We start from the raw sequence: 15,853 nt of genomic DNA, 5'->3' as shown, positions 1-15,853 counted from the left end.
TCTAGCCTTTTTTCTTTTGAAAATGATGTTTTGAATCTAGAGAAAACTATAGAGAAGGATATAGCATTAATTTGCCTGCTACCCAAATTCAGCAATGAGAGCATTCTGCCATATTTGCTTCTATTCTTTTCTTTTTAAGAAATTAAAATTCACAGATGCATGGAAGCTCCCTTTGTCCCCTTCACTGATGACAGACTATTCTGTTCCTCAAGATAACTCTCTTAGGAGTTATCAACTATAGTTCTTTTTTTTTTTTTTTTTTTTTGGTGGTACTGGGGTTCCTGGAAGCCTGTCTACCTCTGGGCTACACTCCCAGACCTATTTTATAGGTTTTATTTGGAAACAGGGTCTCTTAAGCCAGCGCGGCTGGCTTCGAACCTGCGCCATCCTCCCGTCTCCTCCTGTCTCTGCCTCCCAAGCGCGGGGATTACAAGCGTGCGCCAACACGCCCGGCCAACTATAGTTCTTAAGGAACATCAGTTCTCCTTATCTCTTAATCTACCCACTGAACTGGTAATTCCAGTGTTGAAAATGCACTGACATTCACACATACACACACACACACACACACACACACACACACACACACACACAGCAGATTGTGAAGAATGTGCAAGAAAAGTTTAATGGTCAATTTTTAAAAATTGAGATCTCTTTTCTTTGCATGTGTATATATTTTCTGTATGTTTTACTGGTTATATATTTAAGTAATGGTTAGCAAGAATAAGGAAATAATTATAAGTAATATGAAAACATTATTAAATACTCTGACATCAGCTGGGTGCCTTGCTGTATGCTTATAAATCCTATCTACTTGGGAGGCAAAGCAGGATAGTAAGTTCAAAGCCAGCCTGATCGACTCAGTGAATCCATGCCTCTAAATAAAACAAGGGTTGAGCTACACGTGGTGGCCCACACTTGTAATCCCAGTACTTGAGAGGATGAGATAGGAGGATCACAGGTTTGAGGCCAGCCTCGGGAACCTAGCAATGCCCTTCACAACTTAGTGAGAATCTATTTCAAAATAGAAAATAAATAGGGCTGAGGTGTAGCTCACAGGTAGAACACCCCTGGTTTCAATTCCCAGCACCAAAAAACAAAAAATGGGATTGGGAGTATAGCTCAGTAGTACATCACTTTCCTTGATTGCATAAGGCTCTAGGTTCAAACCCTAGTACAGCCCCAAACAAGCAAACAAAAATACTAATATAACTTACTATTTGCAAAAATAAAAGTGTGTCATGTTACATGAAAAGCATGCTAAGGCTCTTTTTTTGTGTGTGTGGTACTGGGGTTCCTGGAAACCCTTCTACCTCTGGGCTACACTCCCAGACTTATTTTATATTTTTATTTGGAAACAGGGTCTCTTAAGCCAGCATGGCTGGCTTCGAACCTGAGTGATCCTCCTGTCTCCGCCTCCCAAGCGCGGGGATTACAAGTATGCGCCACCACGCCTGGCTCTAAGGCTCTTTTGAACACCCATGAATGTGGGAAACCTGTACAAATCAGATCCTACTCTTAACTTTATCATAGCCTCCTTAATCTGAAGGCAAATATTAGTATGAAAACAATCAGGTATAGGTGTAAGCCAATGAATGGATATCAAACTGATTCCTAGAAGATCAATAACTTTAAGAGTTCCTAAGCATCTTATATTAGCAAATGTCAGCAGTAACTAAGCCTGCATCTGGTAATAAAGAGCAGTCTCCACTTCCCATTTTTTCCTGAGTCCTGATGCCTTTTGCAGCACCAGTGTGTGTGGCTACACACAGCAGTACTGATGTCTGGCCTCTTTTATACTCCTTTGAATTCATTCCCACTTTTCTCTGGTTCTTCGGAAGTGGGCCCACGTGCTCTGGCTTCATCCACTGGAATCTAAGTCTGAGCCTCGAGGTTGTAGGGAAAGCAGAGTGAACAGTCCTCACAATCTGCTTGGTTCTGCTATTTATACTCTTCACACTTGGTGAGAGGAGACTCCTCCAGTCCACCCTAGTCCCCGAGAGCTCTGCTGTGGCGGTCAGAGTTGAATCTCCCGCTGCTCCTTAGGACTGTTGACTTGCTCTATGTCACTATCTTTATCCCTCAGCATCACTTGAAGGGGGTGGGCTAAAGGATAAAGGTACTCTTATTTCTCTTATAATTTGTAGGCATACCCCAAAATCTCAGCATGTGTCACAGTCGGTGAATGCCCAGTTAGAGTTAATTTACTTTAAGACTTTATAAATCAACAGAAGGAATCCTTTATTCATTCTTCTTTCATAGTAACAAGGGAATCATAAACTTGCTCTTGGATTGTGCTTATATTGTGAATGTCCCCCCTGGGCCTATGTATTGAAGACGTGATCCTCAGCCCATGGCAGTGCCGAGAGGTGGTGAAACCTTTAGGACGTGGGAGGAAGTTAGGTCACTGGGAGAGTGCCCCTCTAGGGGATATTGGGACAGCGGCCCCTTCCACTCTGTTTCTTTTGCTTCCTGGACATAAAGAGGTGACCACCTTCCTCTATCACAGGCTTCAACCATGATGCACTGCCTTACCACAGGCTTTAAGACAGTGGGACCACCAACCATGGGCTGGAACCTCCAAAATAGTGAGCCATAACAAACCTTTCCTCTTTCTCTGGCGATCAGCTCAGTTATTTGTTACAGTCATGGAAATCTAACACGAAACCTGCAATAGGCTTCATAACTAAGTATGGGGTGGCCAACAATGAGGGAATGAAGAGTTGGGATAACAGCTGGAATTACAAACCACTTTTGTTTTTCAATTGGTGATTGGTGTAGTCAATAGTAAAGACTTTTAGTACAGGGCAAGAGCCTGCCAGAGGCCATCGTTATCAGATTATATCAATTCCTGAGCTATCAGATTCTATCAGTTCCTGAGCTATCTATTGACTCAGTGAGTGTGGGACTTAACAAATTTATAAATTTAAGGGGCTTCTGTGCCTTCCTGTGAATTTATTTCCTGTTTTGTTAATTCCTTGTTTGTGTTGCTGTTGAGTTTCTGTCACCAAGGGACATTTCAAATTCCATCAGCTGTTCACTACCATAGCTCCTTTTGAAGACTTAGTCATGTTAGTGTGATCTATCCCATTTAAAATTAGGCAGCAATCTACACCCCTTAAGGAAATACAACCTTTATATTTCACATAGTTTAACAGAACTTTTGGGATGGATACTTGTGTTGCCTAGTTCTGGAGTGTTAGATCTTAGAAAGAACCTAAGAATCTTCTAACCTAAATCTCTTAATTTACTGAACAGGAAATCAAGTCTTATGACACTTAATACTATTCTATTCATTTTGACACTTAGTTGAGTAAACACTGCAGAAAAAGGAATACATACCACTTTATTTTCTGCTTGATACATTGATATGAAATTATCTTATAGCCATGTTGACTTATTATGTTGTTCTTCTATGGTTCCTCAAGAGCATTATAATTTGAGATTTCTAGTCAATTTTAGTATTTGAGCTAAAAAGTAGGCATCTAATTCAGAGATTCTTCTTATTGTAATTGAATTAAACCAGTACTTAGATAATAAACAAAACTTTATTTATTCTTTCTTTTTTCCCCCTCTAAGTTACTTAAGATAATTAAAAGTCTGGGTTGGAAACACTATTGGGTAATAGAAAAAGAACTGGAAAGTTTAGATGAGATGAAACTTCAGGTCCATACACAGGAAAATATGTGCATCCATTTATTTATTTATTTATTTATTTATTCATTCATTTATTTTTGTGATACTGGGGGTGGAACCCAGAGGCTTTCTACCTCCAAGCTCTACACCCTGACCTATTTTATACTTTATTTGGAAACAGGGTCTCACTAAGTTGCTGAGGGCCTCGCTAGGTAGCTGAGGCTGGGTTTGAACCTGTGTGATCCTCCTGTGCCACCACGCCTGGCTTGTACATCCTTTTAAAAAAGCAAGAAATCTTGTTTTGTTTAAAGAGATTTGTTTTTAAAGGTCATACGATTATATACTCTTCATTCCTACAGTTTTATTTCCCTTTCAAGTGTACTCTTTACCAAAGAATAAATTACAATCTATTTTGTGAGAACACATAGATAATCTTTTAAAGAAAACTAAATTCCACAACATGTAATTATACATAAGCCATGCATGTGTTTGTTTGGTGGAAATTGTTGCAAACACTCATGGTATTACATCACAGTTTGCTATTATGAAAAGCCCTTGAAATATGCCAAGACATAGAAAACACAGTGGCATAAAACTGAGCTAGACATGTATTTCTATAGTCATATATTTATCCTAGTTTCTTTTGAAATTGGATTTCTCAGCCGGGCGTGGTGGCACACGCTTGTAATCCCAGCATTTGGGAGGCTGAGACTGGAAGACTGCGGTTCGTGGACAGCCTCAGCTACTAAGTGAGGCCTTCCGCAACTCAGTGAGACCCTGTTTCAAAATAAAGAATAAAAAATTGGGCAGGGGGTGTAGCTCAGAAGTTGAATGCCTCTGGGTTTCATCCCCAGACCCACACACACAAAAAAAAAAAAAAAAAGAAAAAAAAAAAAGAAAAGAAAAAGAAAGAGAAGAAAGAAACTGGATTTCTCAATATTCCAGTAGAATTATGATTCATAATATTTTATTCAGTGGCTCTATACTCATCTAGAAATAACACTGGAACGATTTGTACTCTTTGGGGGACACTGATTACAAACCAAGAGAAGACCTTGAACTTCATGGAGTTTGTAAGGCATTTTGGCTACTCGCCCAAATCTGCTGTTTTCCCAATCCCAAGATCATCCCTGCCCCAGGAGAGGTGATAACTACTTCAAGCTGTGTTCTAAGGTGCTCAGCTGTGATTTGGACATCCTTATGAACAGAGTGTCAGCAAAGGTAAGACTCAACCCCAGCCCCGCCCCGCCCAGCCCAGCAATGAGCCCTCCCAGTGGCCCAAGTCCTTGAACAAGGGTTTCGCAGCTTAGTTTTCTAGGAGGCCTCAGAGTGGGAGATGGTGGAGGCTAAGAGAGTGGGTGACTGAGTGTGCTAAGCATCCATTCCTGTGGCCCAGGCTAAAATCAAAGTACCTATGCCACTTGTGTTTTCTCCCACAGAAGAAATACTCCTGCTCATTGCTCCTGCCCCGCCCTGTGTTCAGGGAGTGACTTCTTATCCTACCCCTGAAGCTCGAAATATAGGTCCTGGTGCCCCTCACTTTTTCCAGTGAATGAGAGCTGTATTTCATATTCTTTAACTATTCTGAGGCTTACAACCCAACTTTTTTATATTAAGTTGTTCCCCCAAAAGAATTTCACTATTTTAAAGACATGTTTAGTAAGATTACACGATAGTTTTTAAGCTAGTTATCTAGTCCACAGGCTCGGGAATGGAGAGTGGTGGTGGGGCATTGGCTACCAGGGGTATGCTGGGCTGCTAGGGTGGCCAGGGGTGTCTGGGCGGTGGGCTCTGGGTGTGGATTGTTTTTGTTATGAAATTGATTTTGGCGTTTTCGCCTCATTAGAAAGCCTTTCCCCCCTTTTGTCCATTTTCTCTTTGTTTGGCTTTCTTCTTTGTGCTGTTAAGTTCATACTTCCTGCAATGTAGTGGGGTCTTTTTGGAAGGGGGAGGGTGGCCAGCAATAGCTGCCCAAAAAACCTCATGAGCTCCCCCTGCTGTTTTTCATCTGACAATACAAGTTCCTGTAATTTTAATTCCCAGAAACATAAAAGAATGAAAGAAAATCCTTTATGGGTTTGCTTGATCTAAGAAGCAAATTAATACTTGTTATTTCTTTCTGAATGCTTAAAAAATTCATAAGAGAAATGATGGTTCCTTTATCATGTTTTCTGGGCTATCACTTAAGCTAAAGCAAGGGGACCGGCCCCCTCTTTAAGCAGAAGGTCTATAACACTTTTGAAAAACTGACAGTAAAAAATATAGAAATATATCATGAAGTCACATCAGATATGAAAGGCAATGATTAATACTTGAAATATGTACCATTAGCCATTCCATCTTTGGGGAAAGTAGAATTTTTTTTTTTTTTTTTTTTTTGGTGGTACTGGGGTTCCTGGAAGCCCTTCTACCTCTGGGCTACACTCCCAGACCTATTTTTACATTTTTATTTGGAAACAGGGTCTCCTAAGCCAGCGCGCGCGGCTGGCTTCGAACCTGCGCAATCCTCCTGTCTCTGCCTCCCAAGTGCGGGGATTACAAGCGTGTGCCACCACGCCCGGCTAGAATGTTTTTTTAAATATGCCATTGATATAGTTTCTGTTGTGTCTATTTTACTTCCCCAAACATATTGGAACAATATTGTTTTAAATTAATGTTACTAGCCAGGCATGGTGGCACATGCTTGTAATCCCAGTATGTGGGAGCCTGAGACAGGAGGATCGCAGGTTTAAGTCCAGCTTCAGCTATTTAGTGAGGCCCTCCACAACTGAGTGAGATTCTATTTCAAAATAAAGAATAAGCCAGGCGTGGTGGCGCACACTTGTAATCCCAGCATTCGGGAGGCTGAGACTGGAGGATCCCGGTTCATGGACAGTCTTAGCTACTTAGTGAGACCCTTTGCAACTAAGTGAGACCCTTTTTCAAAATAAAGAATTAAAAATAGGGTTGGGGGCATAGCTCGGAAACAGAATGCCCCTGGGTTCTATCCCCAGTACCACACACACATAAATAAATAAATAAGTAAATAAGTAAATACATAAATAAATAACCTGGCTAGGGGCGTGGCTTAAAAGTAGAATGCTCCTGAGTTTAATCCCCAGTTCTACAAAAAATAAGAATTAATGTTTCTACTTCAACATGGTGGGCACACCTGTAATCCCAGTACTTGGGAGGCTGAGACAGGAGGATAACAGGTTTGAGATCAGTATCAGCATCTTAGTGAGACTCTCAGCAACCTAGCAAGACCCTGTTTCAAAAATAAAAAGTAAAAGGGGCTGGGAATGCAGTTGCTCAAAGGCAGAGCATGCCTGGGTTTAATCCCTAATATCACAAATAAATAAATAAATAGATAAATTCATGTTTCTTAATTTTCAGTGAGATCATTAAATATCACACAGAAATAACTTTTGTTAATTGATATTTACCATATAAATATGTAAGTATATAAAATATAAAAGTTGATAGGGTATAATGCTATATCACAAATTAAAAACATCAGAAGACCTGTATTCATGAGATCACAGATATTTGTACAGGAAACTGCTAGTCACCAACCCTGGTGTAGGTACTTGAGGTACAGTGGTGATCAAACAGAGCTTTCTGCTTTTATGTGTCTTGTAGTCTATTAGGGCAAGCAACTATGAAGGAAAGTAGTTAAATCAATACATAATTTAAAATTATGAATAACTTATTGGCTATGATACCAAAAACACAAGCAACGAAAGAAAAAATGAATTGAACTTCATCAAAATTAAACTTTCATGTATCAAAGGAAGCTATCAACAGAACAAAACCAACCCATGAAACAGGAGACACAGAAGGTATATAATATATGCAAATCTTATATCTGACAAAGGGCTAATATTCAGAATATATAAAGAACCCCTACAACTCAAAAACAAAGCAAAGGACCCAACTAAAAAATGGGCAATGGGCTTGAATAGACATTTCATCAAAGATCTACAAATGGCCCATAAGCGCATAAAATAAGATTCAACATCAACTGAACATTTGGTTGGTATTGGGGAAATGCACACAAAACTACCATGAAATACCACTTTATACACATTAGGATAGTGATTATTAAAAAATAGAACTTAAGTGTTATTGTGCATGTAGAGAAATTAAAACCCTGGTTCTTTGCTGATAGGAACGTAAAATGGTAAAGCCCCTGGGAAAAATGGGATGGGTATTCCTCAAAAAAAGTTTAACAATTTTAATTCTTAAACCAGCAGTTCAGCTTCTGGGTGTATATACCCCAAAGAATCGAAAGCAGCAGGAATTCTAATAGTTATTTGAACACCTATGTTCATAACATACTAATCACAATAGCTAAAAGGTAGGACATGCTGACATCGGCTGCTAGATATATGAGCCTCAAAGATACTATATATTGAGATAAATCAGTCACAAAACAGACAAATATTTACTCATTCTACTTATACAAAATGCCCAGAGAAGTTCATAGAGATAGGAAGTGGGATGGTGGTTCCCAGGAGCTGCAGGGAGGGGAAACAGGAAGCAAGTGTTTAACAGATAGCTTCAGTCAGGGAAGATGGTCAATTTGGAGAAAGGTGGTGAGTGTTGCGCAGTGCTGTAACACTCCAGATATGTATACTAAAAAAAAAGGTTAAAGTGGTAAGTTTGTTATGCAGATTTTTCCACAATTTATAATAATTATAGGTAGCCGGGCATGGTGGTACACATTTGTAATCCCTGCACTTGGGAGGCTGAGACAGGAGGATCACATAGATTCGAAGCCAGCCTCAGCTACTTAGTGAGGCTCTCAGCAACTTAGTGAGACCCTGTTTCCAAATAAAGTATAAAATAGGTCTGAGGGTATACCCCGGAGGTAGAAAGCCCCTGAGTTCCACCTCCAGTACTACTACTACTACTACTACTAATAATAATAATAATAATAATAATAATAATAACAATAACAACAATAATAAGTAATTTTTCATGGTACTGGGGATGGAATCCAGGGGCATTCTGCCTCCAAGCTACACCCTCAGCCATATTTTTTTATTCTTTAGTTTTGAAACTGGGTCTCACTGAGTTGCAGAGGGCCTCACTAAGTAGCTGAGGCTGGCCTTGAACCTCAATCCTCTGGTCTCAGCCTCCCAAAGGCTGGGATTACAAGCATGCGCCACTGTGCACAGTTTATAAGTAATTTTAAGGAAGAAAAAGCAACAGATTTCTGCAGGTGGGTATTTAGTAGGTGGATGAGGAGAAATCTAGTGTCTAGGTGGTCCAGGAAGGTACTGGCCATTACTGAGTGCAGGGGGGAGGGGCCTCTGCAGCCCCAGAAGGCAGTGAGGGCAGAAACCAAAGGAAGAGTAGGGACACAGTGCGCCCTGCCAGCTGTGGGAAGGATTTGGAATTTGCCCTAATAATTTGGAATTAGGAATTTGAATTTTACCTCTCATTATCCTAATAGTAATGAGATGTTAAAATGTCATCTAGCTGGGCATAGTGGTGCACACCCGTAATCTCAGTACTTGGGAGGCTGAGCCAGGAGGGCCACAAGTTCAAGCACAGCCTCAGTAACACAGCGAGAGTTTCAGCAACCTAGAGAGATCCTATTTCAAAACAAAACAAAACAAATTTCTAAGAAGGCTGGAGTGTAGCTCAGTGGTAGAATGCCCATGGGCTTCAATCCCAAGTAACACACACACACACGCACGCACACACACACGCACACACACACACACACACACACACACACACACACACTAAATTCCATTGAAACAAATCACTCAGACCGTGGTATGGAAAATAGATTTTTTTTTGGTACTGGGAATGGAACCCAGGGGCTTTCTACTTCTAGGCTATACTCCCAGACCTATTTTATATTTTATTTGGAAAAAGGGCCTCACTAAGTTGCTGAGAGCCTCACTAAGTAGCTGAAGCTGGCTTTGAACTTGTGCGATCCTCCTGTTTCAGCCTCCTAAGTACTGGGATTACAAGCGTGCGCCACCAACGCCCGGCTGGAAAATAGATTCTGAAGAGCCAAAACTGATAGCCTGGGTAGCCAGTTAGGCAAATTGTGGCTGGGACTATGGGAGTGTCTAAGGATGGGGAGGAAGGCACAAAGACTTTGATACCTGCACAGGTGAGCGTGACAGAAGCGGGAATGGTGGTTCCCAGCCATTGGTGTGTGGCTGCGAATTAGCCACAAATGGCCCACGACTCAGTCTGCTCCAAAGAGCAGGGACTGTAGTTTACGTCACTTCAAGAAAATCTGATTGACACTGTACTTCTAAATCTCCTCCTCCTCCTCCTTCTCCTCCTCCTCCTCTTCCTCCTCCTCCTCCTTCTCTTCCTCCTCCTCCTGCTTCTTGTGTGTGTGATATTGGAGAAACGAATGACATTCTGCGTCCAAGCTACACCCCAGACCTTTAAAAATTTTTTGTTTAGAAACAGGCTCTTGCTGGGTTGCTGAAAGCCTCACCAAGTTGCTGAGGCTGTCCTCGAACCCGTGATCCCTGTCTCAGCCTCCCAGCTACTGAGATTACAAGTGTGTCACCATGTCCAGCTCTGTATTTTTAGTTCCTAGAATTAAAGGAATGCTTGGAGCATCAGAATCATGAAAATGCCAGTTCTGAGCTCCCCATTCATGACAAGACTTGATTCAGATCAAGTGGATCCTAGGATCTGGGGAAGTCGGGACTAAGCAATAATCGGGCAGTTTTGAATGCCTGGGGCCCAAAGTACAGTCACAAGAAAAAAGTTAATCTCAAACTGCCAGTCAGAACTTGTAATTGGGTCACTGAAACAGTTTAAACTTTTAACTTTTCCCCCTTTCATGTGATTTGGGTGAGGGCAGCTTCTTCTTGATGCAGTAGGACAATAGTCAGTCTTCTCCTTGGCAGAGAACTGATGAATGGGGTGCCTTCCTGCAGCAAAAATAGAGACACAGAACCCGTCCATATTGGAAGCTGAGACTAGGGTGCACCTGACGAGAGCAGCAAAGCCAGCCTCTGCTTCAACTGGCCAGAGGTGAAGAGAAGACTCACCGATAGTTCATTCCCATTTTTTGTTTTCATAGTGTTTGGTTTTGCTAAAGGAATCAAAGGGATTTGGGCTTCTGGGTCTAGCTGCAGGAAACAGAGAAGACAGGCCACGTGGAGCTGCACTGTGAGTCTATCACCAGCCAAAGCCAGATTCAGCAAAACACTGTGAGCCAAGGAGCCTGGACTTTCAATAGGTAAAAGGTGAGAAGACAAATGGGATGGAGGGGGGTATAGGGACTGGAACAGCGTTAAATCAGGGAATGGGGGTGCACACCTGTAAGCCCAGTGCTTGGGAGGTTGAGACAGGAAGATCACAGATATGAAGCCAGCCTCAGCAACTTAATGAGGTCCTCAGCAACTCTTTCTAAATAAAAAAATAATAGAGCCAGGCGTGGTGGCACACACTTGGAATCCATACGCTTGGGAGGCGGAGACAGGAGGATTGCGCTGGTTCGAAGTCAGCCTCACTGTTTTATATATATATATATATATATATATATATATATATATATATATATATATATATATTAGGTCTGGGAGTGTAGCTGGGAGGTAGAAGGGTTTCCAGGAACCCCAGTACCACCAAAAAAAAATAATAATAATACATAAGAAGGGCTGGGGGTGTAGCTCAGAGATAGAATGCCCCTGGGTTCAATTCCCAGTACCAGAGGGAGGGAGGGAGGGAGGGAGGGAGAGAGAGAGAGAGAGAGAGAGAGAGAGAGAGAGAGAGAGAGAGAGAGAGAGAGGTCTAAAAGACATAAAATGTTTTAAATGAGCAAGACAAAAACTAAACTATATTATCCAGAATGCATTTGGGTATCAAAACTATATTTTGTAATCCAAGGAAATGACCGCTACAAAAATTAAGATCATGATTATGTGGCTAGAAAGGGGTGTGGTTGGAACGAGGGTAAATAAAAGTAGGAAAGTTCTAGTTCTGACCTGAGTAGTGGTTGTGAGCATGTACACATTAAGTAATTGAGCCAATATTTGTTTATTGTAGTTTTCTATATCTTTGTCTTATTTTACAATAAAATATATTTTAAAGCATGTTTAATTCCTGTTAGGGATTTTATTATCTTTCTTCTTACTCTCTTTTTTTGGTTGTTGTTTTGTTTTTCTCTTTTCTAACATTCACAATCTTGGCCTTATAACTCAGAAATACAATTTAGCCATTTAAATTAGGTCTCTTGGGAGGCTGAGACAGGAGGATCGCGCAGGTTCGAAGCCAGCCTCAGCTACTTAGTGAGGCTCTCAGCAACTTAGTGAGGCCCTGTTTCCAAATAAAATATAAAATAGGTCTGGGAGTGTAGCCCAGAGGTAGAAAGCCCCTGGGTTCCACCCCCAGTACCACCAAAAAAAAAAAAAAATAGGTCTGTATATGTATATCTATGTCTATCTATCCTTTTTTTGGAGTGCTGGGAATTGATTCCAGGAGCATTCTACTTCTAAGCTACATCCTCAGTCCTATTATTATTATTATTATTATTATTATTATTACTATTATTATTTTGAAGTAAAGTGTCTCACTGAGTTGCTGAGGACCTCACTAAATTGCTGAGGCTGGCTTGAACCTGTGATCCTTCTGTCTTAGCCTCCCAAGTACTGGGATTATAGGCATGCACCACTACACCCAGCTACCCTTTTGTACTTCTAACATTTCAAAAAGACTTTTATTCTATTTTTTTATTTTGTTATGGTTTGGGTCCTTTTTAATAATTATTAACACATTTATCTTACACATTGATGGGGCTCACTGATACTGCCACACATGCATACATTGTCCCCTGGTAGTCTCTATCTACTCTTCTTCTATCTTGATCCCCCAGCACCCTTCCCAGTCCCTAGGAGTCCCTCTTAATTTCTTTCTATTCCCTCCTCCCTGTTTCTAGTGACCACTGTCCTCTTCCAGACTTCTACAAGTTGTCTTAGGTTTCCTTAAAAGAGTGGGAACATGTGATATCTGTCTTTGAGTATCTGGCTTGTGTCATTGCGTCTATGTAGCTGTGAACAGTGTTTTATTCTTTTTATGGCTGAGTAGTGGTCCATTATGTAAATATACCACAATTTCTTATCTATTCATCTGCTGAAGGACATCTAGGTTGATTCTATATTTTGGCTATTGTGAGTAGTGCTGCAAGTCTAATTTTGGTATAAGGAGTTCAACTTCTTTGGGTATATGCTATGCCCAGTAATGAAATTCCTGGGTCATATGGTAGTTCTATTCTTAGTTTTCTGAGGAAACACCATACTGTTTTCTATATCGGCTCTACTGATGTACATTTCCACCGACTGTGTAGGTACGAGCACCCTTTTTTCCACATCCACAAAAGCGCTGATGGCTTCTTGCTTTTTGAATGATGGCCATTCCATCCGGGCTGGGGTGCTATCTCACCGTGGTTTTGATTTGCATTTCTCTGATGATTCGTGAAACTAATCATTTTTTTCATTTGTTTATTCGTCATTTGTGGTCTTCTGTTGATAAGTGTTTGCTTAGTTCATTAGATAGCTTTTTAAATTGGATTGTCTATTTTTTGGTGCTCATCTTTTTGAGTTTCTTGTATATTCTAGATGCCAAACTTTTGCTGGACATACCATTTGCACATATTTTCTCCTGTTCTCTAGGTTGTCTCTGAATCATGCTGACTGTGTCCTTTGCTTTTGGGTTTGATATAATCCGATGTGTCTATTTCCATGTTTGTTGCCTGTGCTTTGGGGATCCTATCTAAGAATCATTTCCTGTGGCTATGTCTTGAAGTGTTTCCCCTAATCTTTTCTTTGTGGTAATTTCCTAGTTTTAGGTTTGAGATTTAGGTCTTTGGTCCATTTTGAGTTGATTTTTGTGTATGGTGAGAAGAGGCACCTAATTTCATTCTTCTGCCTATGCCTATCTAATTTTTCTAGCATCATTTATTTATTGAAAAGACTATCTTTTCTCCATTATATGTTCTTGACACTTTTACATGTACCATTTGCACCACATAAATATATTAGTTACTTGAAATGTATTTAAAAATTAGTGTGGATATACAAAGATTTTAAAGAAGCACATAAAAATGTTAATTGTAGTTATATTTGAACTGTTGAATTGTAGGTATTTTTGTGACTTCAATACACCTTTTTATGTGTTTCCAACTTTCTAAAGTGGACATATATTACTTTTGTAATTATTTTTATGCCTAGATTTTAGAGATTTTATACTTATCTCTCATAATCTATTTAGAATTGGTTCCCAGAAACCCCTTCCTGCAATGGATACTAAAATTAATAAATGTTCAAAATCTCTTATATAAAATGCCATAGTATTTGCATATAACCTATGAATAACCTCCATATACTTTAAATCCTCTCTAGAGCCGGGCGTATGCTTGTAATCCTCACGCTTAGGAGGCTGAGACAGGAGGATCGCATGGGTTCAAAGCCAGCCTCAGCTACTTAGTAAGGCTCTCAGCAACTTAGTGAGACCCTGTTTTCAAATAAAATACAAAAAAGGTCTGGGAGGATAACCTGGAGGTAGAAAGCCTCTGGGTTCCACCCCAGTACCACCACCACCACTAAATAAATAAATAAATAAATAAATCCTCTCTAGATTAGTTATATTATCTAATACAATGTAAATACTATGTAAATAGTTGCTAGGTTATATTATTTTAGGAAAATGTGACAAGAAAGTCTGTACACAATTTTCCCCCCAACTATTCTCTGTCCATAATTGGATGAATTCATGGATTTGTAGCCTGTGGAGGTGGAGGCTGACTATACATTGGCATGATTGACTATTCAATTTTGAAGACATGGAGAACCACAACTTTACATGGGGATGAAGAGGATCCTGGATCCTACCATCTAAGACAGTCAAGTATGAGAATGTGGCAGCTGCTACATAAAAGGACACAGGACTGTGACGCAAGCATGCTCTAATTCTAATCCTAGCTCTGCCATAAAATACTAATGCAGCTTTGGACAAACTCTCCAAGCCCTTAGCAAATTATGGGCAATAAACCCTACTACAGAGGTTATCGTGGAGATAGTGGAGCAATGGGGTGTAAGAGCACCATTCACCATGCCAGGCCAGGGGAGGCACCAGGAGACACCTTAGGAAGATTCAGCTCTTGGTTGGTGTCCACCAGCTTTACCCAGGCTACCCCAAAAAGGGTGTTTGCTGTGCAAATGCAGCTATGAGGCAAATCCTCTAGCTTTCCTCCTACCAGGTGGCTATTCTGAACTCATTACTTTAGGATATCTGGAACTGCTCCTGGATCTGACACATAGCAAATCCTTTAAAAAAATTTCTTCTATAATTATGATAATAATAGTAATTATTATTAATTTTGTATTGGGGATCAACTCAGGACAGTCTTCTTCAAAGCCACAACTCCAGCCCTTTAAACTTTTTTTTTTTTTTTTAAATTTTGAAACAGAGTCTTACTAGGTTGCTGAAAGTCTCAAAAAGCAGCTGAGACTGGTCTCAAACATGTGGTCTTCCTGTCTCAGCCTCCCAAGTATTAGGATTACAGGCATGGGCCAGTGAAATATATCCTTTCTGAGAACTGAACCCAGGGCCTTGTGCATGCTAAGTAAGTACTCTACCACTGAACTATATCCCCTTCCCGTTCTTACATTCTTGATGTCTTCCTTGTTGCAAAGAGAAAAACACTAACATCAAGATTGGGTCATGCAAAAGTTGGCAACAGGAGAAGGAGGGAGGGGGAGGAGTGGGGTGCAAAGCGGGGAGGGGCTCAATGAGTGATGTGCACACATATGCCTCTACCATCCTGTACCTCATCAAGATGGATGATTACAACACACCCATAAATTTAAATAAAAAAGAAAAGAATGACAATGAGTTGACAAGATAAACTATTTTTTCTTTTCCCCCAAAATTCATTATTGTAAATAGGTCACCCATTTCAGCGGTCTTAGTCCATTGAACAACCTCATGCAGATTTCGGTGCTAAGAGTTACAGGTACAGATCGCCGACCAGCCCCTGCTCTACTAAGTCCTTTAATTCTCCCACCATCCAACAGGATAGGTACATCAGTTCCACTCACTCCAAGGAGACCGAACCATAATTTGTTTAAGGTCGTCCAACTGGAAAATGAGAGAGTCTGGACTCCCAAGCAAGCACTCGGGCTCCAAAGCCATATTCTTAACCATCATGCCTCTTAGAGATGACAATAGTTAATGACTCAAATAATAT

General features: G+C 40.5%; 1 pseudogene across 1 annotated transcript in view; it reads right to left on the bottom strand.

The window, feature by feature from the left end:
• LOC308273125 (glomulin-like) overlaps positions 1-13,025 on the bottom strand; it is a 28,431-nt pseudogene extending 15,406 nt beyond the window's left edge. Inside the window, exons 1-3 of the transcript in view lie at positions 12,900-13,025; positions 10,656-10,736; positions 5,552-5,660 (exon numbers count right to left, since the gene is read on the bottom strand). The product of the transcript in view is annotated as a glomulin-like (transcript). The remainder of the gene's footprint in view (positions 1-5,551; positions 5,661-10,655; positions 10,737-12,899) is intronic.
• Positions 13,026-15,853: the final 2,828 nt, after the last annotated feature.

This window comes from Muscardinus avellanarius, assembly GCF_963383645.1.
Source record: "Muscardinus avellanarius genome assembly, chromosome: 14".
In the NCBI taxonomy this organism is placed as follows: domain Eukaryota; kingdom Metazoa; phylum Chordata; class Mammalia; order Rodentia; family Gliridae; genus Muscardinus; species Muscardinus avellanarius.
The sequence above is the reverse complement of the archived record's forward strand: the minus strand, read 5'-3'. Positions and strand labels throughout refer to the sequence as shown.